Raw genomic sequence first — 24,432 nt, forward strand, 5'->3', positions numbered from 1 at the left:
AGTTTAGCCAAGGGGACAATTCATGCTCGCTTCCACAAGACCAGCTCTCGTCCCCAACTCTGATCTCCTTGGTTCACATCCACAACTTGTTTATTTACTTCTCTGTTTTTCATTTATAGCCTACATTCCACATAGAAAGTACCCTTATGAGATGGCCTTGCTGTCCATGTGTCTGTCTGTGAAACACAGAAACATAGGAAGCTGCCTTATACTGCATCAGACCATTGGTCCATCTAGCCAAGTATTGTCTACACAGACTGGCAGTGGCTTCTCCAAGTTTGCAGGCAGGAGTCTCTCTCAGCCCTATCTTGGAGATGCTGTCAAGGAGGGAACTTGGATCTTCTGCAGGCAAGCAGGCAGGTGTTCTTCCCAGAGTGGCCCCTAAGGGATGTGTGTGTCCCAACCACTTTGCAATGCCTGCACCAATTTGCACCAAATTTGGTACAGCTGTTGTGTCACATAGAGACACCCAAATGGCCTGGCTTGTGATGACATCATGCACCTTGATCCAATATGGTGGCTGCACAGAAATTAGGTGCATTAGTCTGTACCTGAGCGGCTTATATTTATTTACGACTGCCACTAGACTTCCCTTTCCCCTCTCGTTTCCTTCTGCACTGAAGTTGTCACTTTTATCTTAAGCATGTTTTTTTTTTTTTAACTTCCAGTGCAGCCTTTTTCATAGCACCCTGGTAACCTAACTAAAGACCTCTTCCTCCAGGCCGATCTTTTCCTGACTCAGAGTTAATAGGAAGCAAATACTTCCAGCTGGAATGCTGTACTGCCTGGCAGAAAAGACAGCTGGCAGCTGCAGCGACAGATGGGAATCTTACTGCTGGGACAAAAGTAAAGCAGGCTTTCTTTTTTTTAAAAAAAAAAGGAAGTCCAATTGCTTTGAGCTCGTTTGGGAAGAGAAGGATGGGCGAGGACTTGTCAAAGAGAGACTAACCCAGAAGACTATTCCAGACGTCTGAACACTGCTGTTCATCTGCGTCTATGAATGACACAGGCATACATAAACTGGTGCCGTAAAGAACACCTGAGCAGTGATTGTATAAGATTGAACCCCTCTAGAATATATTTCAAGGAAAACTGAAATAGAAATATATTTCAATTCATACACTCATAATTGGCAAGCCATGGGTGTTTTTAACGAAGACCCATCCAGACACTGACCCAGAGGAGACCTCTTCAGAATAGGAGGAACATACCCCAGTTGAGAACCCTGGCCCCAACCAAAGCCCCCCAGATCCATCATACCCTGAGCAGTCAAAGCTGTTGTGTCTCCATCAGATGGCAACTTGGAGGACCCTTCAGGACCCAACATCCCTCAGCAGGGTTCCTTTCCTGCGCCTAGAACTGCTCCATTGCCCTCAGGACCAGAGGGGACATTGTGCCACGTCTAAGCTCCAGCTCCAGAAAGGTAGTGATCTCATGGCTACCCGGGGCCTCCCTCCCAATGGTCTGCTCAGGAGGCAAGCTTTGGATCAAGGTCAGCCTGAGATCAGGAAGAGCCAAGACTCCTGGCTACTATTAACCTCTGCATTTGGAACTAGCTTTTGCTGGGTTGGCAGCTCTTTCACCAAGCTGCTGCCTAGCTGAACCCAAATATGGACAGTTTTCTACTCTGATATAAGAACCTGACTACAAAGCATATCTGAGAGAGCTTGACCCATATGTCCTGTCTCGGACCTTAAGATCTTCTTCAGAGGCCCTGCTCCAAGTGCCCCTGCAAAAAGAGGTGAAGTGGGTGGCTACTAGGGAGAGGGCCTTTTTAGTGGTGGCACTCCTTTTATGGAATAGCCTCCTCAGTGAGGCTCACCTGGCGCCATCACTTTGTTCTTTTATATGCCAGGTGAAGACCTCTCTCTTCACTCAGACTTTGATTTTAAAAGATTAAAATGTATTGCATTGTATTTTCTATTTTGTGTTGCAATTTGTTTTGTGTGTTTTATTGGATTTTTAAACTCTTGTGGTGTTGTGAGCCACCCAGAGAACAATTTGTTATTGGGTGGCTAACTAATAAAGGTTTTTTTAATAAAAATAAATTTATATACTGCCTGACTCCGAAGGATCTAGGCAGTTCACAACCCTAAATACAATAAAAACACAATAAAACAAATGGTTAAAACAACGAGTTAAAACAATTTAAAATATCCAAAGATCATATTATTAATAATTATTATTAATTATTATCTGGACAAACAACAGATTCATCAGTTACCCTAATGTTGAGATGCATAAGCAGAGGAAGACAGTTTTGGCCCAATCACAGTCCGATTCCACATGATTTAACAACAAAGTGGAAGTTTGTTCTTTTTCTTAAGAAGCAACATAGCTATCCTCTTTAATTTTACAGAACAGTTCAAAGTGAAGTGGCAAGTTATCATCATCCCTATTCTCACAACATATCTAGGAAGAATGAACTCATGTAGGAGGAGACTCACAGAAGGGATCCACATGAATTCTGAATGAAATGAATGCCTGAACAAACAAATAGATACATGACATTCAAAACTCTTTAGGAGTTCTCTCTGATGCTTGTTTCATTAGCACTTGTATTAGGTCCTATGGTCAATTCATTTCAGTTCATTACGGTCATAGTCAGCATTCTCCGCTTGGCTTCAGAATGGGGAGGGAGAAGGAAGAGGGCTATGATACCAGCCGTGTCCTCTTCTGCCCCTCCTTTGCAATGGCTTCCTTGAGCTCCTCTCCTTTCACACACAGAGAGAGGGAGCCACCAACTCAGCTCTTTCTTGGCCTTCTCTAGGCCTATCCATTAATCCTCCTCCAACAGCTACAAACATACTCAATATTTGTGCATGTGCTTAACTGATGTGGCAACTTTCAGGCTGAAACCTTGCAAGACCTCACTATGCCATGCTTCCAGTCACATTGTTCTGGCAACACCAACACCTGTTGCCAAACTGCTGCTATGGATGGCAGCGGTCTCACTCAACTCCACCTCCCCCACCCGCGCCAGGCCTTTGTGGTTCCTCTTAGCAGACTTGACCGTGATGCTCATGCTAGATGAATCAGGGAGACTTCAACAACAGTAACACAGGAAACCAATGAGCCCAGCTTGTTTGAAATTTTCATTTGTTATGAAAGGAATGTGCATACATAATGAATTGGGCAGACATAGGAACAATAAATGTAGATGTCCCATCACGTCTAGCCTGACCCTAAATTACAACAAATAAGTCACATTCAAAGCATGCCTTACGCTCTTTTACTATCACACATACTCAGAGCAAAGTTATTGAAAGCTAAATAAAGTGTCTGCAGGGCTGGGCGGCCTTTTTGATGAGGCATTGCAAAGCAGTCACTTCAGGTGGCAGATTACTGGGACAAAGTAAAATCCAAAAAAACCAACAACCACAAATCTATAAAATTACAAATTTCTATTAGTATGAGTCAAAATTTAATACAAGTAACCCAATAAAAGCAATTGGTAACTCATTCAATATGCAAGCAAAGACTTTAGCATACCCACTGGATACACAAGATTCTGTTCTCAAAAATTTATTTATATCCAGAGTGGTTAAAAAGTCTTAACGTACTTGAAAAAGTATTTACTGCTATTTACCGAGCAGAGTCTGTTGACGCATTCTGCAGAGACTAACAAAGATGAAAATACTCCAAATGTTTTATATTCTCTGCATCGTCACAATGTTTGATCACCAGACACATTCCGGCTTGTTCCAGCCTTCTTCAGAGGCATCAATCCAAAACACAAACTGTACTGGAGGCTAATTCTCAATCTCCACCAAAGTGAAACACTATTCAACAATTTATTTATTCGATTTCTATAACGCCCTTCCAAAAATGGCTCTGGGCGGTTTACACAGAGAAATAATACATAAATAAGATGGATCCCTGTCCCCAAAGGGCTCACAATCTAAAAAGAAACATAAGATAGACACCAGCAACAGTCACTGGAGGGGTACTGTGCTGGGGGTGGATAGGGCCAATTACTTTTCCCCTGCTAAATAAAGAGAATCACCACATTAAAGGTGCCTCTTTGCCAAGTTAGCAGGGGTAAATTCTTATACCCAGGGAGGGAATCTCAAGTTACTAACATTGTCCGAATTTGGATGTAATGAGAAAACGGAGGTCCTTTCACCTCCGGTTTCCCAAGCTACACGTCCAAACTGAGGAAACCGGAGTTAAGAGTAAGAAGGGACCTACGGTCTCCTTCCCCAAATTCCACTCTGAACCTTCAGTCAGAGTGGAGTTTTGCTGCCATTAACTCCAGTTCTGTGGTGCCAGTGTTACATCCGAATACTGGCATTGCTGTTTCGGCCCCATAGAACCAGAGTTGATGGAGGGAGGTCCAACCTATATCCTGCAGAATTGGCTGTGTGGGCAGTCCTGTCAAGAAGGAAGCCCACACAGCCAGCTCCTGCCTCTCTGCAGTCTTGCTGACTTCAGAGAGTCAGCTCTCTGGAGCATCCAAACTTGGTCAGGAGAGGGGGGGGAGGGGCGCAGAACTGCAGGTCCGTATATTGGACCTGCGGTTCTGCATTATGTGTGAATTCGGCCTCTGGGGGCTAGCGCTCTCTACAATGGCATCAGAAAGGTAGTAAGATGTTGCCACTGGAGCAGCTCTTTCAGACCCTTGCAAACTTTGCACAGAGTGCCTCTCCTCACACTCTTGGCAAAACATGCAAGCATCCTGAGGAGAGAAAAGAGGAGGCTGCAGGCAATCTCCCCTCATCCTCCCCACACACTTTCAAAGCTTGCAAAAGTCAGTTTTGAAAGGGGGGATGGCCCCCACCCTAGACATCAGACAAGCCAGCATTTTGCACCTTGCCTCCGGTGCCAGAAACACCTGAGCCACCCTGGGTGTCTGGTTTTGGCGTTTATAGAATGTGCAACTCTTGGCTTGTTTTATAACTTTGCATGCTAGCATTGACCTTGCCTCTTTTGTTGGGCAGATTTTAAGAACAGTAATCCCATGGGCTGCAATATCACCCACCAACATCATTAAATCTATCTAGAGAGAAACAGGCACCCTCATCTGTATGATGCCAAAGGCAGTTCCTCCAAAAATGATAACTGTAATTACCATCCAGATTTCTCTCTTTTCTAACATTTCCTGGTAACAGCTCAAAATTAGCAATGATTCATAAACATGTTAGAGCAGGAAGAATCTGATCCACCAAAGGACACCGTAAATGTCAAACAAGAACCACCGCAGAATGCCAACAAACGTGTCATGTACTTTCAATTGCAATTTACAATATATTCTACTTACTGAGTTCAGAGTGCTCAACTATTAAAAAACGTGACACAGAATTTAAGCCAACATTTGGTATCCGTGAAATCCTATGAAAATAACCACAGGGGCATCGAAAGCTGCCTTATATTGAGTCAGATCATTGGTCCATGTAGCGCAGTATTGTCTACACAGACCAATAGTGGTTCTCCACAGTTTCAGGCAGGAGTCTTTCCCAGCCTTCCCTGGCTATGCTGCCAGGGATTGAACCTGGGACCTTCTGCATTCAAAGCAGATGCTCTACCACTGAGCTATGGCCCCAGCCCCTAAAAGGAATATCTTATACAGCAGGCAGTGCTCTCATGTAGTCACCGGTGTCCATGTAAGAGGGATTCCCAGATGTTGTTGACAACAACTCCTATATTCCCCAGCCAAAGACAATTTCATCTGGGGATTATGGGAGTCGTAGTCCCACTATTATGGGAGTCGAACAACATCTTGGAATCCCTCTTACAGGGAACCCTGGTGGTCACCCTTCCAAATGCAAACCAATGTGAACCCTGCTTAACAAAGGGAACAATTCATGCTCACTACCACATGACTGGCTCTCCACCCCCATTACATGTCCACAAAGCCACACATCACGTCAGCCATCACTGTGCTTTAGTTATGTGTGCCCCAAAGGTCTAAGAGTGGGTTTTGTATACGTAGGGAAAGTTGATATGACAAAATCTGAGGACCACAGTGTTCAGAGAACATGCATTTTTAACAAAAAGCTAGTGTTTATTAAGAACTGATTTTTCAGTCATTTGTAATACTTATAAAAACATGACACATGACTAAATGTTAATCCAATGCAGCAAATATGCCAGGGCAAGCATCTAAAATAATCAACACTACAATCAGTTCTGACACAAATCCATTGCGAGGATCAATTTGTAGCACGAAGGCATTCTTTTCAACCCTTATTCTTCATCAGCCCCAAGTGATATGGTGTGGCAAGCAAGTGATGTGTTATAGAGTAAAAAACCTTCTCTTTAACACACCCCAACAACAAAGGAAGGGTTAAATCATGTGCCTACTATGCAAAGGACATATTTTTAAAAAGATAGCAATAATTAACTTGTCAATATTTTAAAGCCAAGTCTTTGAAAACAGATCTAATTGTTGTGACATTATTTACTGACAAAAAACCATCTCTCTCTCTCTCTCTCTCTCTCTCTCTCAGCACAATCATCTTCTCCTGAATTCATAGAGTCCATGTTGCTGAATGTGCAGAAAATCCCTATACTAAAGATTCCCAGTGCTCGCTCCCTCCCTTGACAGTTCATGATCTAGGAAGATCATAGACAGATCCCTTTCCCAAATGGCTCAGCCAGCATAGACGACTCACTGGACTTTGCCTCCTCTACACTGCCGCCTAGTGATGGTGCCCAAGTACTGCAAGGCACAGAGTGACAAGCTGCCGTGGTATAGGCAGCTTCTGGGTTTAACACTATAGAACACTACCGACTTTCCAAACTACAATGTCAGGTGTTACAGAACTCTGACGACAGCCTTGCAGCTCAGGTGCCATGGGCTGATGGTGGGGGCTCTGTTTTCTACTACTTCTCCCTGCACCACCAAGATCTCCAATCAGAGAAGGGTCCTAAAGTCAGTTCAGGCTGGGCAGCAGATACTAGGCCGGTTCCCATGATTGTTAAGTGGGAAGGAGAAGTATCCTACCCAAGTTTGGGAGAGGCACATGCTTCCATTTTCCGATCATGAGTAAAAAGCAAGGTCGGATGGGGAGGAAGTGATTGTCTTCTAAGCAGCAGCTGCCTCAGAGGGCTTTCCTCCTACTTCATTAAAGAACTGGGTAGGTCAGAGTACTCCAGTCCCGCTGATGTTTAGCAGATGCTCACTTAATCCCCCATGGTGATGAGACAGGGGTTACTCTTTGCTATCCTGGGATCTACACTCAGTAGAGAGATTGCTCTTATCCTAATCTAGGAGCACACTGCTCCTTTGAGGTAGGCTGCCACGGCTGAAGACAGAAGTAAAGCCATTGACCAGGCTTAGTCATGGCTTCAACAATCCGGAACTGTTCTGGCTTGGGACTTACAGGCACTGTCCAGCCGGAGTCCACACAACCCAGCTCTAGACAACAATATATTAATCTGAAAACTCAACAGGACTGAATGACCTTACGAGGCACATGGGAAAGAGTTCTGCAAGTAACCCTCCAGAACCTTTTAAACCAGAGTGAAGCCACATCTGATTATATGAACTTTATTAACAAACAAGGGTGGCACACAGAATAAGGAATTTGGGGAAACAGGGGGAACTGGAAGTAAAGAAAGGCACACAGGAAGTCAAAAGAAAATACAAAAACTTTAACTAACTGATTGAGTTTGACCTTAGTCTAGCAGTAGGCAGGTCCTTAGCTGAGAGAGTGTTAATCTCTACAGCGTCCCACCTGGAACACATGTTAGCATGGTCTTGAGCTAAGATGGAGATCCGCATTTTGTCACACCCTTCTACCTATCTTTTTAAGGTAAAGTATGCCGTCAAGTCAATTTTGACTTGGTAGGAGGGGTTTACCATTGCCATCTCCCACACAGCATGAGAGGATGCCTTTCAGCATTTTTTAAAATTTTTTGTTTACATTTTATATCCTGCTCTTCCTCCAAGGAGCCCAGAGCAGTGCACTACATACTTGAGTTTCTCCTCACAACAACCCTGTGAAGTAGGTTAGGCTGAGAGAGAAGTGACTGGCCCAGAGTCACCCAGCTAGTATCATGGCTGAATGGGGATTTGAACCTGGGTCTTCCCAGTCCTAGTCCAGCATTCTAGCCACTACACCACGCTGGCATCTTCCTATATCGCTGCCGCCCGATATAGTACCAGCGGGGATTCGAACTGGCAACCTTCTGCTTGTTAGTCAAGCATTTCCCCTCTGCACCACTTAACTCACAGACAAATAGGAAAACAGGAGTATGCACAGCTCCTGAATTTGGGTGGGAGCCTTCTCCGACCCAGTCAATGACCCTGAGAACTAGCCTAGCATTAGTCTTGAGCTTGGGAGTCAGGTGATGAAGGCAAAGCAAGGCAAGCCATCTCCCCCTCCTGCTAGATAGTTTCAAGGCCTCCTGGATGTTGTAGTCCCAGAGCACATTCCTGAAGATGCGACGGAGCTGTCTCTCTTTGTTTATCAGAGGATTCCACCACCTGTTGGCCTCTCATGCTCATTTCTTGCTCTGTGGCTTGTCCTGTCTACCTGCCTTCTGCCATGACTGTTTATGCCATTGGTTTTGACTCCTCTCCTGCATATCCTGATCTGGGCTGAGCTGGATGTAAGGCCCCAGGCGCCTTACTGACCTTATGCAGCTCCGAGGGCCAGCAGTCAGAACCTGTTTGCACCGAGCAGGAATTTAGGAGCTGGGTATGCACACATTTATTTATTTTATTGTTCAACTTTAAGACCGCCATTCATAAGGCATCCCAAGGCAGTTTACAAAAATTAACGTTAACAGAATACTGCCCCAGCAGCTTTACAGAGCAGACTACCCGCGTTCAAGGCTACTGCTGAGGCACCACTTGACCCTACCCCTTTCCTAGGGAAGGGTCTGTTTCTTAAAGGTGCCTTCCCCAATTTTATAAGCACTGTTTTAGGTGCTCCTGTGTCAAAACCCTGAATCTGGGACCTCCCTAATTGGAGAGAGGCGGAAAGTTCAGGGGGTAAGACAAGGTGGGAACAACCTAAGATCCAGACCCTGGATGACCCTATGCCACCGAGACCTCCCAACCCAATCAGGTTCATAACCCAAGGACACAACCCTATCTTTGTACTCTGACCTAGAGAAAGCCTCTGGAGGTCTACCAATCTTAGCAGAGGGGCTCTCCCACATTGCTGAAGCCAGTGTGCAAGAAATCAGGCAAATCAGGCAAAGCCCCTTTAAGCGACAACTACTAGGAGTTGAACTAATACAAATATCTATATACCTCTTTTCAACCATGCTCAGAGTTGTTTGCATTGAATAATAGGATTAAGACAGAGCCTCTGCTAGGAAAGGCGCAGGGCCAATTCACCTGCCTGGGCAGCAGTTAAAGGAGCTGTCTGTCTCTTGCAAAACCTAGCTGGAGCAATATTCTGCTAAGTCGTATTGCCCAGTTCCTGCTTTTCTGATCCATGCTGGCCAAACATCTCACCTTGGCCCTCAGAGCTACCTGTATCTGGTGGGCTCTTGAAATCTTGCCTTGGAGGAAATGTCCACACATCTGCTAACTGAGCAAAGAAGCACCTTTTTAAAAGTGGTGATTCTCTTATATTTGGCAAGGGAGAGCAGCTGGCCCTATCCAGCCCCAGCACAGCATCCCTCCAGTGGCTGTTGCTGGTGTCCATCATTTAAGATTATGAGCCCTTTGAGGACAGGAATCCGTCTTTATTTATTTTTATTTCTCAACGTAATCTGCTTTGGGGACTTCTGCTGAAAAGCGGTATACAAATATTCTTTCACCACTTCTTCGTCACCTGGAACAGGATACGCTGGGTAATCTGGGGACTCTTCTGAGTTGAAGGCCAAAGGCAGGGCTGTGTCCTTGGGTCATGGTAGAGGAGCTGGCTTGGACCTGGGTCATAGGCTCTTCCCACTGCCCCATCCCCTGAACTGTCTGCTTCTTCCCCCAAGTGGAACCAGGGTCATGACATCACGCTCTGCATCCTTCCACCATCTTGACCGAGGCCATCTGCAGAAAATCTGACCCTGCAAAGCAGGGGCAACCCAAAGGTACTGCCGTGCCTGAGGCAAGGTGCCAAATGTTTGCCCTGTGAAGCCCCCTTTCCAATTGGCAGTTGTTGAAAGTGCACAGGAGGCAGGGAGGAGGGAAGGCTACCAGCAGCGTCCTCTCCTCTTGCTTCTTGCAAGCTTTGCGAGGAGAGGTGCTGCTTGCAAAATCTGCATGGGTCAGATCAGCCCCCGAGAATTGCACCAATGGCAATGGCTGGGGACATCTTGCTGCCCTGCTGGTACCCCAATAATCTGCCATATGAGGTGACTGCCTCGCCTTGCCTCATGAGAGGGCCGCCCTTGCTGCAAGGACTCCAAGATATAGTGGCTGACCTCCATACCACAGAGATGAGTCACGCTCAGATTGCTGTATCCATAACTTTCACACTTCTCACTGAGAGAGTCTGTCTGAACAAAATGCAGGCGAAACATACTGGGTCTCTTTTCAGGAGACATCTGAATGAAGGAAGAAGGTGGGAGGAGTCGGCCTACTCACATCCCCTTCTTCAGACTCAAATAGAGAAGAGAAGGCATTGAAAGTAATTATCCCTTCATGCATCCGTTATTCTCATATTTCCCTGAGTCTAAAGCAAGTGAATATTAAATGTTAATAGATGCCCATGAAAGCGGGGAGAGAGAAGAGTAAAACGAGGCCAAACAATGATATGAAAGTGAACGCTGCTGTAGCACAGGGTAGCAAAGAGGCTGAGCTACGAATTAGGACACTCCTGGTTCGAATCTCACCTCTGCCATGAACTCATCAGGTAGTATGGGAATCATAATAGTTACCTAGCATACAGGGTTGTTGTAAAATTTTGGAAAATGGGGAGGAGAGTTGGTCTTGTGGTAGCAAGCATGAATTGTCCCTTTGGCTAAGTAGGGCTGTCCTGGTTCGCATTTGGATGGATAAGTATGTGTCAGTGCCATAAGATATTCCCCTTAGGGGATGGTGCTGTAGCTCAGTGATAGAGCATCTGTTTGCACGCAGACAGTCCCAGACTCACTCCCTGCAGCATCTCCAGGTAGGGCAGGGAGAGACTCCTGCCTGAAACTGGAGCCACTGCCAGTCAGTGTAGATGATGGGGAGCAAAATGGACCAATGGTCTGACTTGGGAGAAGGCAGCTTCCTATGTTCCTAGTGTGTGAAGTGCCCTGAATACTTGTAAGCATCCTGCTGCAAATGCTGCTTCTTATTAAAATGGAAATGTTAGGAACCCCTGCTTCCAAACCAGCATGATGGTCTAAGCCAGGGATTCTCAACGCTGGGTCCCCAGATGTAATTGGACTTCAACTCCCATAATCCCCAACCAAAGGCCACTAGGCCTGGGGATTATGGGAGTTAAGTCCAATAACTAGGGGTGTGCAATTTGGGTTTTCGGTGATTCGGTTCGGGACCCGAACTGAATCACCCCCGTTCTGTTCTGTGCCCGAATCTGGGCTACCCGAATCACCACTGATTCGGTTCGGATTCGGATAAGAAAAATGGGTCCTGGGGCAAAATAGTGGGGTGGTGTGGTAGTGACCAATGGCTGGAGGCTACCACCCAAATTTCAGGGGAATTGGGCAAAGGGCTGATTTTGGGGGAATTTTTGAAGTTTTAGTGTCTTTGAGGCAGATCGGGGGCATAGCGTGGGATCTGGGCAAAAAGAGTGTGGTGGGGTGGTAGTGCCTAATGGGTGGAGGCTACCACCCCAATTTCAGAGTGATTGGGCAGAGGGCTGATTTTTGGGGAATTGTTGAAGTTTATGCGTCTTTAAGGTTTTTCCTCATAGGGTATACATGGAGCTTTCAGCAGCCCCATAACTGCACTTAGGGGGTGCTGGGGTGGCCCAGAGTGAGTGGTAGTGTAGTGCACATAGGGTGCCAACCACCCCCATGGGTTTCTAACCCATGGGGTACAGGGTTCTGTTGTTTCTGGGGTATTCTGAGTGTGGATTCTATGATAGCTAATGAGATTTTCAATGAAACACCATGAATCCACTCTAATTAGCAATCATGGAATCCACACTCAGAAAACCCCTGAAACAACAGAACCCTGTACCCCATGGGTTAGAAACCCATGGGGGTGGTTGGCACCCTATGTGCACTACACTACCACTCGCTCTGGGCCACCCCAGCACACCCCAAGTGCAGTTATGGGGCAGCTGAAAGCTCCATGTATACCCTATGAGGAAAAACCTTAAAGACGCGTAAACTTTAACAATTCCCCAAAAACCAGCCCTCTGCCCAAATCCTTTGAAAAAATTCAGGTAGCTTCCTTGCCCCTACCTGGCACTACCACCAACCCCACACTGCTCTAAGCCACCCCTTTGCCCCCCGCATGAAGCTATACATTTGCTGACACCTCAATGCTTCTCTATGGGGAAAAACCTTAAAGACGCGTAAACTTTAACAATTCCCCAAAAATCAGCCCTCTGCCCAATCACTCTGAAATTGGGGTTGTAGCCTCCACCCATTAGGCACTACCACCCCACCCCACTCTTTTTGCCCAGATCCCACACTATGCCCCCGAACTGCCCCAAAGACACTAAAACTTCAAAAATTCCCCCCAAATCAGACCTTTGCCCACTTCCCCTGAAATTTGGGTGGTAGCCTCCAACCATTAGGCACTACCACCCCACCCCACTATTTTGCCCCTGGGACCCGAAATTCGAGCTGACGTCACATCAGACCTTTTTGCATTCAAATCAATGGATGCAAAAAGGCGGGAAATTCAAAGAGACGTCATCCCGAATCACCCGAATTTTTTGGGCACAAATCAGGGGTGATTCGGCTCGGCCCCGAAAAATATCGCGGGACATCGGGGGTGATTCGGTTTGGACCCGAATCACCCGAAATTGCTCGTTCCGGGCACAGATAGATCTTTGCCCGAAATTTTTTGCACATCCCTACCAATAACATCTGGGGACTCAATGTTGAGAATCTCTCGTCTAAGCAATGTTTGTGATGACGTGGCCATGTGGACGCCTACTTTGGTACCCAACTATCAGCCTGAGATAGACCACACTTCTGACCCTCTGCAGGGGCGGCATGTTTGCCCTCTGCATGTTTGTTTGTTCAATTTATATACCCCCCACCCTTCCTAAAGTGGCTCAGGGTGGTTTACATTTTACATTAAAATACATATAATAAAACAATTAAAATCAGAAAAAACATCCAAACCAAATGAAAACCCATTAAAATTAAAAAGCCAGGCTAAAAAGATAGATCTTTAAGGCTCTCCTAAAGGCTTCCAAGGAAGATAATCCTCTCATATCCACAGGGAGATGCCCCCCGCCCACTGTGGAATCGATCTGGGCCTTGCAAGCTTTGAAAGGAGCACCTCTCCTCACAGCTTGCAAGAAGCACGAAGAGAGAGGAGGCTGCTGGCAACCTTCCCTCCTTCCCACCCCACATGCACATTCAAAATTTGAAGAGGTTGGTTTCAAAAGGAGGCTTGTCCCCACCCTGGCCAAGGAATAAGGCCGTATTTTGCACCTCACCTCAGGCACCACAACAAGTTAGGAACATAGGAAGCGGTCACATCCGGAGTCAGACCATTGGCCCATCTATCTCAACATTGTCTACACACACTGACAGCGGCTTCTCCAAGGTTGAACATAAGAACAGCCCTGCTGGATCAGGCCCAAGGCCCATCTAGTCCAGCATCCTGTTTCAAACAGTGGCCCACCAGATGCCGCTGGGAAGCCCGCTGGCAGGGGGTGAGATCACGCCCTCTCTCCTGCAGGCAGGAATCTCTCTCAGCCCTATCTGAAGAGGCTTCCAGGGAAGGAACTTGGAACCTTCTGAATGCAATCAGGCAGTTGGTCTTCCCACCCCCTACGGGGAATATCTTACAGTGCTCATACATGTAGAGCCGTCCAAATGCAAAACCAGGGTAGACTCTGTTTAGCAAAGAGGGCCATTCATGCTTGCTACCACAAGACCAGCTCTCTGGGACACCCCTGCCCTCTGCTCCTTGTCTGCTTGATCCAGTACCCAATCCTGCTAACTGGGCAAAGAGGCACCTTTTACCATGATGATTCTCTTTATTTAGCAGGGGGAGAGTAACTGGCCCTATCCACCCCCAGCACAGTACTTCCAGTGACTGTTGCTGGTGTGTGTCTTATGTTTCTTTTTAGAATGTGAGCCCTTTGGGGACAGGGAGCCATCTTATTTGTTTGTTATCTCTCTTTGTAAACCGCCCTGAGCCATTTTTGGAAGGGCGGTATAGAAATCGAATAAAATAATAATAATAATAATAATAATAATAATAATAATAATAATAATGTAGAGCCGTCCAAATGCAAAACCAGGGTGGACTCTGTTTAGCAAAGAGGGCCATTCATGCTTGCTACCACAAGACCAGCTCTCTGGGACACTCTTGCCCTCTGCTCCTTGTCTGCTTGATCCAGTACCCAATCCTGACATATCCTTGCCCATACCTCCTGCCTCTGGCTCTCCACTCCTCACCGGCCTGCACTCAAATTGGATCATTCCTACTGTGGCCTGCCTTGGAATCCGCCCAGGCCCCCCACGCCACCTCATCAAAATGAATGTGGGTGTGTGGGGTGCCTTTGCAAAATTATGGGTGGAGCCCCAGGCCATATACAACAATTGCTGTTGCCACCAGCTTGATTGGTGGCAACTCGAAACCGGGACTTTTCTAGAGTTGACCCAAGACTCTGGAATGCACTTCCTAACGAAATCAGAGTTTCCTCTTTTAAGAAGGACCTTAAAACATACCTGTTTAGTCAGGCATTTAGTTTATAGTTTTAAAGCGTTGGTTTTTAAAGTTTTTATTGTATTTTAAATTGCTTTAAATATGTTAATTTTTAAAGGTCTTTATATTGTGAACCGCCCAGGGACTTTTTTTTGTATAAGGCAGTATACAAATGTAATCACCACAATAAATAAAATAAAAAATATAAACAAGAAATGGAAAGGTATAAAGAGGCTCTCTGCACACAATATGTTATCGCTCTAGTGCAAATAGAACTGTAGGTTTTATGAAGGAAAGAGGTTACAGTACATGGAAGGATAAGATGGGCTCAGTAATGTGAATTAAAAGAAACCAGCACTGCTATGAATCAGAGCTCTGTCTCTGGGGGATTGCCAATGGATGTGGATATATATTTTCCAAAGAAATATTATACAGTTGAAAAAGCTTCAACTATTATAGGGGAGAAATAACCCATTTCTTTATTTCACTTAAAGGAGCTGTAATCCAGAGGGAACGAGAGCAAATACACACAGAACAATCAAATACTAAAAATTCCAGTCGTGGGTAGACAAGGGGATAAAGTATATAGTGCTGGATCTCAAGCTTGAATTTGAAAGAGTAAAAGAAAGAAAACTCAAAGCCAGTTCATCTCAGTCATCATACACTTTCCTCTGTTCCATCAGATCCCTTCCTTTGACTTTTCTTTCTCCAGCCGTACCTTTAGCTTCACTTCACCAGAATCACCACTGGCCCCAGTTCTTGTCTGAACTTCCCAACAACCATTTTAGGTTTGCTGCCAATAGGGCCAGTCCTAGGATTTTGGCACCCACCCCCAGCCAAGAAGTGCAGGGCCCCGGCTTTGACGTGGCCCACCAGCTGCCTCTGGGAAGCCACAGGCAGGAGTTGAGGGCATGCCCTCTCTCCTGCTGTACTCCCCGGCAACTGGTACTCAGAGGAATCCTAGATTTATATCCTGCTTTTTCTCCAAGGCACTGTATATTGCTATGTTTATCCTCACAACCTGTGAGGTGGGGTAGGCTGAGAGATAGGTGACAGTCCAGAGGCATCCAGTGCCTGAACAGGGATTTGAACTCGGGTCTCTACTCCTAGTCCAACACTAACTACTGCACCACGCTGCAGGAAAACCACTATGGACAAAATAACTTGGGGGAGGAGGTATGGCACAGGGAAAGAGAGACCATGATCTTCATGTAGGATCTCAACCTGAATTGGGCCTCTCTGCAGATCCATTTTTTTTAAAAAAAGTAAAAGAAATAAATGCAGAAAATTGTTTATTTAACATATGTATATACTGCTGAAAACTCATGTCTCTGCGCAGTTAGCAGTAAAACAGAAATAAAAACAAAATTAAAACATTAAAACAAATTTAAAATTTTACACATTAAAATCTACGACACAAATTGAAAGCCTAGATGAACAAATGTGTCTTGACTGCCTTTTAAAATGTTATCAGAGATGGAGAGGCTCTTATTTCAACAGGGAGCGCATTCCAAAGCCTTGGGGCAGCAATGGAGAAGCCCCATCCCCAAGTAGCCACCAGACGAGCTGGTGGCAACTGCAGACAGACCTCCCCAGATGATTAAAAAAAAAATTAGTATCATTTGTAATTTGACACTTAGTGGTGGATGAATTCCCTTCAGCTTGATTTGGAAATGAGTTATCAGTTATGAGTATTTGTAGAGAACACTAGTGGAAGAATCCCTCTTTCCCTCAAAGTTTTAAATTGACTCATAATATTGGTTATAATCTCTTTAATTGATTTTAAAATCTTGGGGTTTGGTCCAAGTTTTAGACACTAATCTCAGTACTATGTGCTCTCAACACACACACACACACACACACACACACACACACACACACTTATTTCTTAAGGCTCCATGCAGTAGCAGGCAACCCTGATGGATGCTCCCAACTCTTGGGAGAAAACAAGCTGACACTCAGAAGCTGTGTATCCAAGCTCCCTGATGCTTTCTAGGCTAGCAATGCACACTCAAGTTGTATGGAAGGGAGGAGTCTCTTTTTTGTCCCAAATATCTCACTACAAAGAATTCAAGGAAGCAGGCTAGGGGGGCAGCTAGCAGAGCCTGAAATAAAAGTTACATTGTGGGTTAGTTTAGGACTCTTTTCAGAACTTGACTGAACAACTCAGTGGAGTGACTATACAGTCCCCCCACTCCCCGCCGAAGGCCTGGGCATATTGCTGATCTTGCTCCACAGACCTTGGAGCCTTGAAGGATATCTGAGCAACATTTAGTGTCCAGACTAATGTACATGTGCAGACTCTGGTTTTGCATTCCAAGAGAAATATCATCTTCAAGGGAAACAAAATTAGATTTGTGTTGCTTCCGAGCATTACCATCCAGGCAAATTTCTATTCCCGAACAAGGTAATTATAGGTTTTGGCAACATTTCTAACCTGAATATTCTGGCTACCATTTCAATGTCCACCATACACTGGACTAGTTAATATAGATGCTTCCAAAACCTCAAACTTGTTTGCAGCAAAGCACATTTTAGCTTCGCTCTGGTGAACCGGATTCTTATGCACAAGAATAACTCGCCGATCATGCAGTTTGACAAAATCCATGCTGCAGCACAACCGCGAAGAAGCAATGCACGTATGGAAACAGTGTGCCTTCAATTAAAATGGTTAACGGACTAAATTAATTATTCTGTGGTGGGATTAATTGTGTTTTGGTTTTCTGCTATGAAACACTTTGCAAACAGCCATTAAAAATTGGCCTATAACATAAAATCACAGAATGTTCGAACTGGAAGGCACCTTGGAGGTCTTCTACTCCACCCTCTGGCTCAACTTAGGAAACTGCTTCAGCATCCCTGAGAAGTAACTGTTGTTTGAAAACCTCCAAGGATGGAGAAACTATCACTTCACAATAAACGAAAAGAAAAAATAAAGCAATGCATCAAATTCATCAAGATGAAGTCTGCTCCAACATTTCTTAAAAGTGGTAAAAAGCTGCAGCTTCAGGAAAGAAAAGGCAGAATGAAAGTCCTTATCTTGGTCTCCTTTCTTCTCCACTACTGCTACCACCTGCGTTTTGATGCAGACACAGCAGTACTTCACTTAGTTACCTGCTGGCCTCCCCCCCCCCCCCGCCGAAGTCTTCTGTGCAATGCTACCTCGTGATTTTACATTGCACACAGGATATTCTGTGCGGAGGGGGAAATGGCAGCTGCTAGCCTAGTGGGTGCGGAAACAAGTATTGCTGATAAAGCCAGATGCTGCCTGGTAGGTGTTACAGCCTCCAGGTTCACCTTCACCCCCTCAAAAATGGACACCATGCCCCTTTATCATCTCTGCCTGTGAATGAGGTGGTAAAACGCGGAGGCGGGGGGGGGGGGATTTTGGCTCTGCCCTAGCACATTCAGACAGGCAGACTGGAGGCAATGAAAACAGAATTCCACTTGGAGGTTTTGCATGCATTCAGTTCCTTGGTCAACATATGCCCATCCCACTCAGCTCACTTGACAATCATTCTCCAATCCAGGTCTAACCTTGTCCACTTCCTTATCTGCAGAACATAATTTGAAGCCCTCTTAGAAGGAAGGGTTGGCATGACGTACATTTTGTACAGTGTCACTAATATTTTGCTGGGTCTTATGATCATAGTGGGCCTTGAATTGGCAGTCTGGGGGTGGGGGGTGTCAGACACTTGCTTCAGTCTACGTGCCACCACAGATCTCCAGCCAAAGGAACTGAAAGAAAGCCAGCTGCACCAATAAGGGCAAGTCTGGGGCTAGAGTGGATCAGACACCAAAGAATCTAAACAAAAATTCCTAAACACACACACACACACACACACACACACACACACACACACACACACACACACACAGAGTACCCCAGTGTATGTGCGTGTGTGTGGGGTGGATGTATTTGACACACGGCAGTTGACAGCTGGCACTGTCCAATGACAGTCAAAATCAACAGATGAAATGAAGGAGTGCTATGAATCCTCAGAGGGATTCGTTATGAGGAAACATTATACACCAAAGAATCAAAACACTTGAAAAATAGTGGCCACATATTTTGCTCCATAACTCCACTTCTACAAGGGCTAGAGCTTAGCTTGGCTCCCCCCACCCCGCTTTTTCTTTTTAAATAAAGGATAGAGTGACTTCAAATCCACATTATTTTCTATGGTGGAGATATACAAAATCAGTAAAAACTAAAAAAAAAAATCATTAAAAACCAACTGTGCCCCTATGCCTTGAAATGTGGGTGGTAGGTGGCACCCATGGGAACCTACCTACCACCTGAATTTGGTGCCCCAGTGACCGCCATAAGTAGTCTGAATTGATCCAAATCTGAATTGAATTGAATCCAAATTGAATCTGGGGTGATTCCGGGGGACAGATTCAGACACAAAACAGATCAAGGGTGATTCAATTCGGGCACAAATAGAATAGAAAAAAATCAATTTGTGCACATCCCTATTAGGCAGTCCACAAGTTATCCCACTTGTGCCTCAACTATTCATGCATCCACTATCTTGAATCATGGTGGATGAGACATCACTTCAAACAATGCCCTTGAGCCGTCCCTAGGTGTCCTTACATTTCTAGCAAATTTGGTTGAAAACGTTCATGCGTCCGCCATTTTGAACTGGGGTGGATGACATAATTACAAACTATGTCACTGAGGCATCCCTATGTGTCTCTACAGCTGTAGCAAATTTGGTTCAAATCGGTTAGGCAGTTCACAAGTTAGCCCACTTACGCCTCAAATGTTTACACTGGTGTGATGGCATCATCACAGACTACACGGTGTTTTTTGTTTGTTTGTTTGACAATTTCCCAGCAACTGCACCCAATTTTGTTCATTCTGGTCCAGGTGTTGCAAAGTTGATGTGGGGACACACACACAGGGATTGCTGGTTGATCTTGTAAGCTTACTTTCCATAAGGAAAGTAGGCTAAAAAGCTCCTGATTTCTTCTCCTCTTGTACGAACTCCATCAACCCAGTTCTCTACTGGGAGTTGAGCTAGCCTTGTAATCTGGAAAACTGTAATTAAGATCCCTAATGAGAACCTAACACACATTTAGAAATTCAGCAGCAACAGCGACTTTGACTCAGTCCATAGGCACATTGCAATTAAAAGGTCTTATGCAGATGCTGATGAGGGAGGTGCACATGACACCTCCTCAGAGAAACGGGTCCATTTCATTGGGGCAAGTGAAGAAAAGGCTCTGCTTCTGGAAGAATTCAGTTGTGATTGCGTCTGAAAGGTTTTTAGACATTTCAGTATGGTTCCTATTAGACCAATAAGTGGAAACTTTGGACAGCGTGGAGTGATTTAAGAGCTGTGTTTATCCAGATTAAAGGTTCAAATTGATTTTGAGACATCTGGGTTTAACACTTTGCAATTAGTTTAAGTCACTGCTACATTCTGCCAAAAAGAGAGGAAGATGAACCAGCAGAAATTTGCAACAAGCAATCAAATCTGTCAGTGGGAAACAGATTAATGTTTGGACGGTTATCTTGTGTCCATGTAAAAAGGCTGTTTTTTAATTCTGAATTTCCAGCAACATATGCAATGCGTTCTCAACTAAGGGCAAGCCAAAAGTTGTCATGGGGTTTGGGAGAACTTTTTCAGCAGAATTCAAAAATGACCCTCCTCTATCAATTATTATTATTATTATTATTTTTTGGCAATGCCTTAAAACCATTCATCAAGGAGAAGATAGCAAAGAGTAACAAATACTGTATAGCCACACAGAGATGAAATCTTCAGTGATACAGTCCAAACTATGTGTCGATTTTTTGCTTTCTGAACAGCTGATGTGGGCCCCCCAATCTGGACTGGGACCAAGACAGGGTCCCGATCCAGATCTCCCCTCCTCTTTCAATTTGTCCTGAAAGTGAAGTTCCCTTTGGGGTATTAGTTCGCAAAACAAACTTTAAGAACAAAGAAGATCACCACTGTGGTCTCTTTACGACTAGTTGATCTAAGGTTGGCTCAGACAAACGGCCGCTTCGCTTGAGGTTGGGGCTGTGCTATGAGCAAACCCACCCCGGTGTCATTAAAGGAGTGGCTGATGCATCAGCCAGTGCCAACGAGTCAGGGAGGCAGGAGAGGAGAGCAAAGAGTGGGCTGTTTCCCAGCCAGCAGGGCCTCCTCACTCATGGGCTCAGGGATACCCCATCACCACCACCTATAGCTATACCCCTGAACATAAGCAGCTTCCTCACTCAAGAAACAAGTTGCTCAGGCTGAGGATGAGTGAACTCTGAGGCTAGGGATTTATTGGGCCTGGTGGACAGCGTCTGGCCCTTGGGGGTCAGCTGATGGAATTCTCAGGGTGGCTGAAATGTGGAGTGTCTTTGAAGGCACAAAGAGTTCCTAGGTTCTGGACTGGCTCCACCCATCAAAGCTAGGCTCTATGCCCTCTGGGCAAGCTCCACCCACCCCAGCGAGCCATTGGGTTCTCCTAAGCAAAAAGGCCTAGAAAGGTTTCCTGTTTGGGTTAGGACAGCAGTTGACAAACTTGGGTCCCCAGGTATTGTTGGACCACATGTCCCATCATCACCAGCCGCAATGGTCTTAGCTGTCGAGGCTGGGGATGATAGGAGTTGTGGTCCAATGATATCTGGAGACCCACATTTGTCAATTCCTGGCTTAGGACTTTTTTTTTTTAGAACCTCTGGGAGGAGAGCTGATCTTGTGGAAGCAAGCATGACTTGTCCCCTTTGCTACGCAGTTTGACTTCTGAGACCCAGTTTGATACACACACACACACACACACACACACACACACACACACACACACACCAACCACACTTCCTAATATCTTGCTTCTCTTCCCTACTCTGCAAAGCCTCACCTCTCTGAAATATAAAAAAAAAAATAGTTGTTTCCTTATAATTTTATATTGCTTTTCTACTAAAAGCACTCAGATCTGCGAGGGACCCTCACTAGGGATGTGCATGAATGGCTCATGCGGGCACAGGCAGGGCACGGCACAGTTTCCTTAAAAACCAGGGAAGCAGGTCCTTACCTGCTCCACTGCTGTCACGCTGCTTTTCCAGGTGTGGCCCTTACTCTACTAAAGGCTGCGTATGGCTGCAGCACTGTTCCCTGCAGCCTGTGTGTGGCACGGGGCATGCACATGGCCGCAGTGCATGCACAGCAAACATGTGCATGCTGATGCCATGCACAGGCTGCAGGGAACAAACACCACAGCCACACACGGCCTTTGGTGGGGTGGCAGCGAACCAGATAAGGACTTGCTTACCTGCTTTTTAAGGGAACCTCTTCCCACCCTCCCCTGAACTAGTTCGGCTGCAGGAGTCCAAGTCATTTCGGCGCTTTCCAAAGGAGGCGCCGAACCAGTTCGAATCGTGCACATTCCTAACCCTCACAGGGCCCCAAATTCAGTCCAACCTGCATTTCACATCTATATCTAACAGTCTGACTGGCTGTCTGAAAAGAAAATCGCTTCCCACCATCATTCAGAACAATGACAAACATATAATAACATGAGATGAAGAAGGCTGGCTTCCATCCCGTCTTTAAATGGGATCCCTAGAACAATTCATCAATGGCAATTGTGTAAAAGCCATCCACCAACTCAGCACTACATTTGCTTAGCAATCTCGTTCTGTATCCCTAACAAGGGGGGGGGAGATCTCTGAAAGCATTTTCAAATAAAATTACTCTGAACTCTACTCATTATGTAAATTCTTTTTTATGAAAGGTTTTACTTTGTTCACTCATGCAATAAAACATGGTGCAGATGAGCTGCAAAAATGAATAGCCTGTAAGAATACGATCAAAAGTGACAGTTTATCTCCACTTCTACACAGATTCAACAGCTCAGAAATATTAAAAAATCCACTGGTGTATCTCATGGAGTAACTTGATGAGAATACTTTCAGAATGTCATTTAGGATGTCGGGACTGAAAGTGTTACATTTCTAACACCACTGTAAATGCAAGAGATAGTCACTACGACCTATTGTATGTAGATGTAACTCAGCAGAGAGATAAGATTTCAGCTCACAAAGCCACCATTCTTGCGGGTTCAGGAGGAACTATCATTCTTTCATTGTCAGGAGATGGCTTTGGGGCTGAAGAACAGTTTTTCAAGGTAGGGACAAAAAAAACCCCAAGCTAGTTTAATCTGTAGATATTAGCAAGAAATTATCAGGCTCCAGGACTCAGTGCTACATTTCCCTACAGTTCTGTTAATTCGAAGGAAGGTTATAGGACGTGAATCATTTGCTCTTGAACCCATATCAACAACCAGTTCAACTAGCAGGCTATTTTGAATTAGTTATAGGTTGTTGTGCCATCGAGTTGGTGTTGACTCCTGGCACCCACAGAGCCCTGTGGTTGTCTTTGGTAGAATACAGGAGGGGTTTACCATTGCCTCATCCCAGACAGTATGAGATGATGCCTTTCAGCATCTTCCTATATTGCTGCTGCCCAATATAGGTGTTTCCCATAGTCTGGGAAACATACCAGCGGGGATTTGAACCATCAACCTCTTGCTCCCTAGGCAAATGACTTCCCCACTGTGCCATTAAGTGGCTTCAAATTGTTATAGGTAGATCAGGCAAAGCACTCAGCAGCCTCCACATTACGTGGAATTATTGGTTTGTTCAGGAGCAAATGCAGGGGTGGGGATCCCTCCTTTTCTAATCTTCTTGAGCCAATTCCTGACTTTGGAAAATGAAACCAGGGGGGAGCTAGGATCAAGTACCCCTCCTTCACTGTTGGTTCATATTGCTTCTGTCTCTGTCCCAGGCCCACCAATACTGCAGTGTGGCTCAGATTCCCATCTTACTAGTATAGCTAGGATGTTATCCAGCAGATCAGGGCCCAAGATCTCCAAAAGAGAGGCCCAGACTGCTCCTTAGGAGCCACCACTTGACAACCATGGCACCTGGGTACCTATCAGTAGATCAGCAGAAGAGCATGATGAAAGATTTTGCCATATCTCCCCTACTCCACTCTGGCAGTTTTCCTCTTTACACTGATACCAGCTGACTAGGGCCTAGGACATATCCCTTATGACCACCTGCAGCCCAGCTGTGTGTCATTGACACCTCTGCACAAACTCTGGGCTGGGTTATAATATCTTGGTTAGTAGAACATAAGAACAACCTTGCTGGATCAGGCCCAAGGCCCATCTTGTCCAGCATCCTGTTTCACCCAGTGACCCACCAGATGCCTCTGAGGAGCCCATAAACGAGGACACGAGGCCCCATTTGGAAGGGAGACCAAGGCCCCCACGTCTGACACCAGATGCAGGGGTGTGGCTCACCAGGCCCCTGCATCCGACATCAGACGTGGGGCCAGGGGCTGCAGCGGCAACGGGCAGCACGTATTCTTGGGACACATGCTCTGTGTTATAGCTCCACTTCTGTAGCTGTAGCTACATCTCTATTACATACCAGGATCAAAATGGGAGCAAATATACAAACTCTAAAATTAACTGAGCAGACATTAAAAAGGTGTGAGCACCTGTGCATGCCTTAGAGGGAACACTGCCCAGCCCCCGCACCCACAATTTCTGAAACTGCAGCAAGAGACGGGTTTCTCAGTAGTAGGCTGCAGGCAAGAAATACAGCAGCAACATTCCAATTTAGAGAAGATATACAAATAGTACAAACTTGTAGCCAGGTAGCTATCTATTCTTGACAGAGCAACTTTCATTAGATGCATGCCTGTGCCCAAGCAAATGTGCACCTC

The 24,432-nt window shown here is 45.5% G+C and overlaps 1 protein-coding gene and 1 non-coding gene across 28 annotated transcripts in view; both read right to left on the bottom strand.

Moving 5' to 3' along the window:
* DLG2 (discs large MAGUK scaffold protein 2) overlaps nt 1–24,432 on the bottom strand; it is a 1,429,269-nt gene that overhangs the window by 476,059 nt on the left and 928,778 nt on the right. The gene's annotated exons all lie outside the window — the stretch shown is intronic.
* TRNAS-UGA (transfer RNA serine (anticodon UGA)) lies at nt 5,468–5,540 on the bottom strand. Its single transcript has one exon. It is a non-coding gene; the product is annotated as a tRNA-Ser (tRNA).

The sequence above is a fragment of the Hemicordylus capensis genome, chromosome 3 (genome assembly GCF_027244095.1).
Source record: "Hemicordylus capensis ecotype Gifberg chromosome 3, rHemCap1.1.pri, whole genome shotgun sequence".
Taxonomy (NCBI): Eukaryota; Metazoa; Chordata; class Lepidosauria; order Squamata; family Cordylidae; genus Hemicordylus; species Hemicordylus capensis.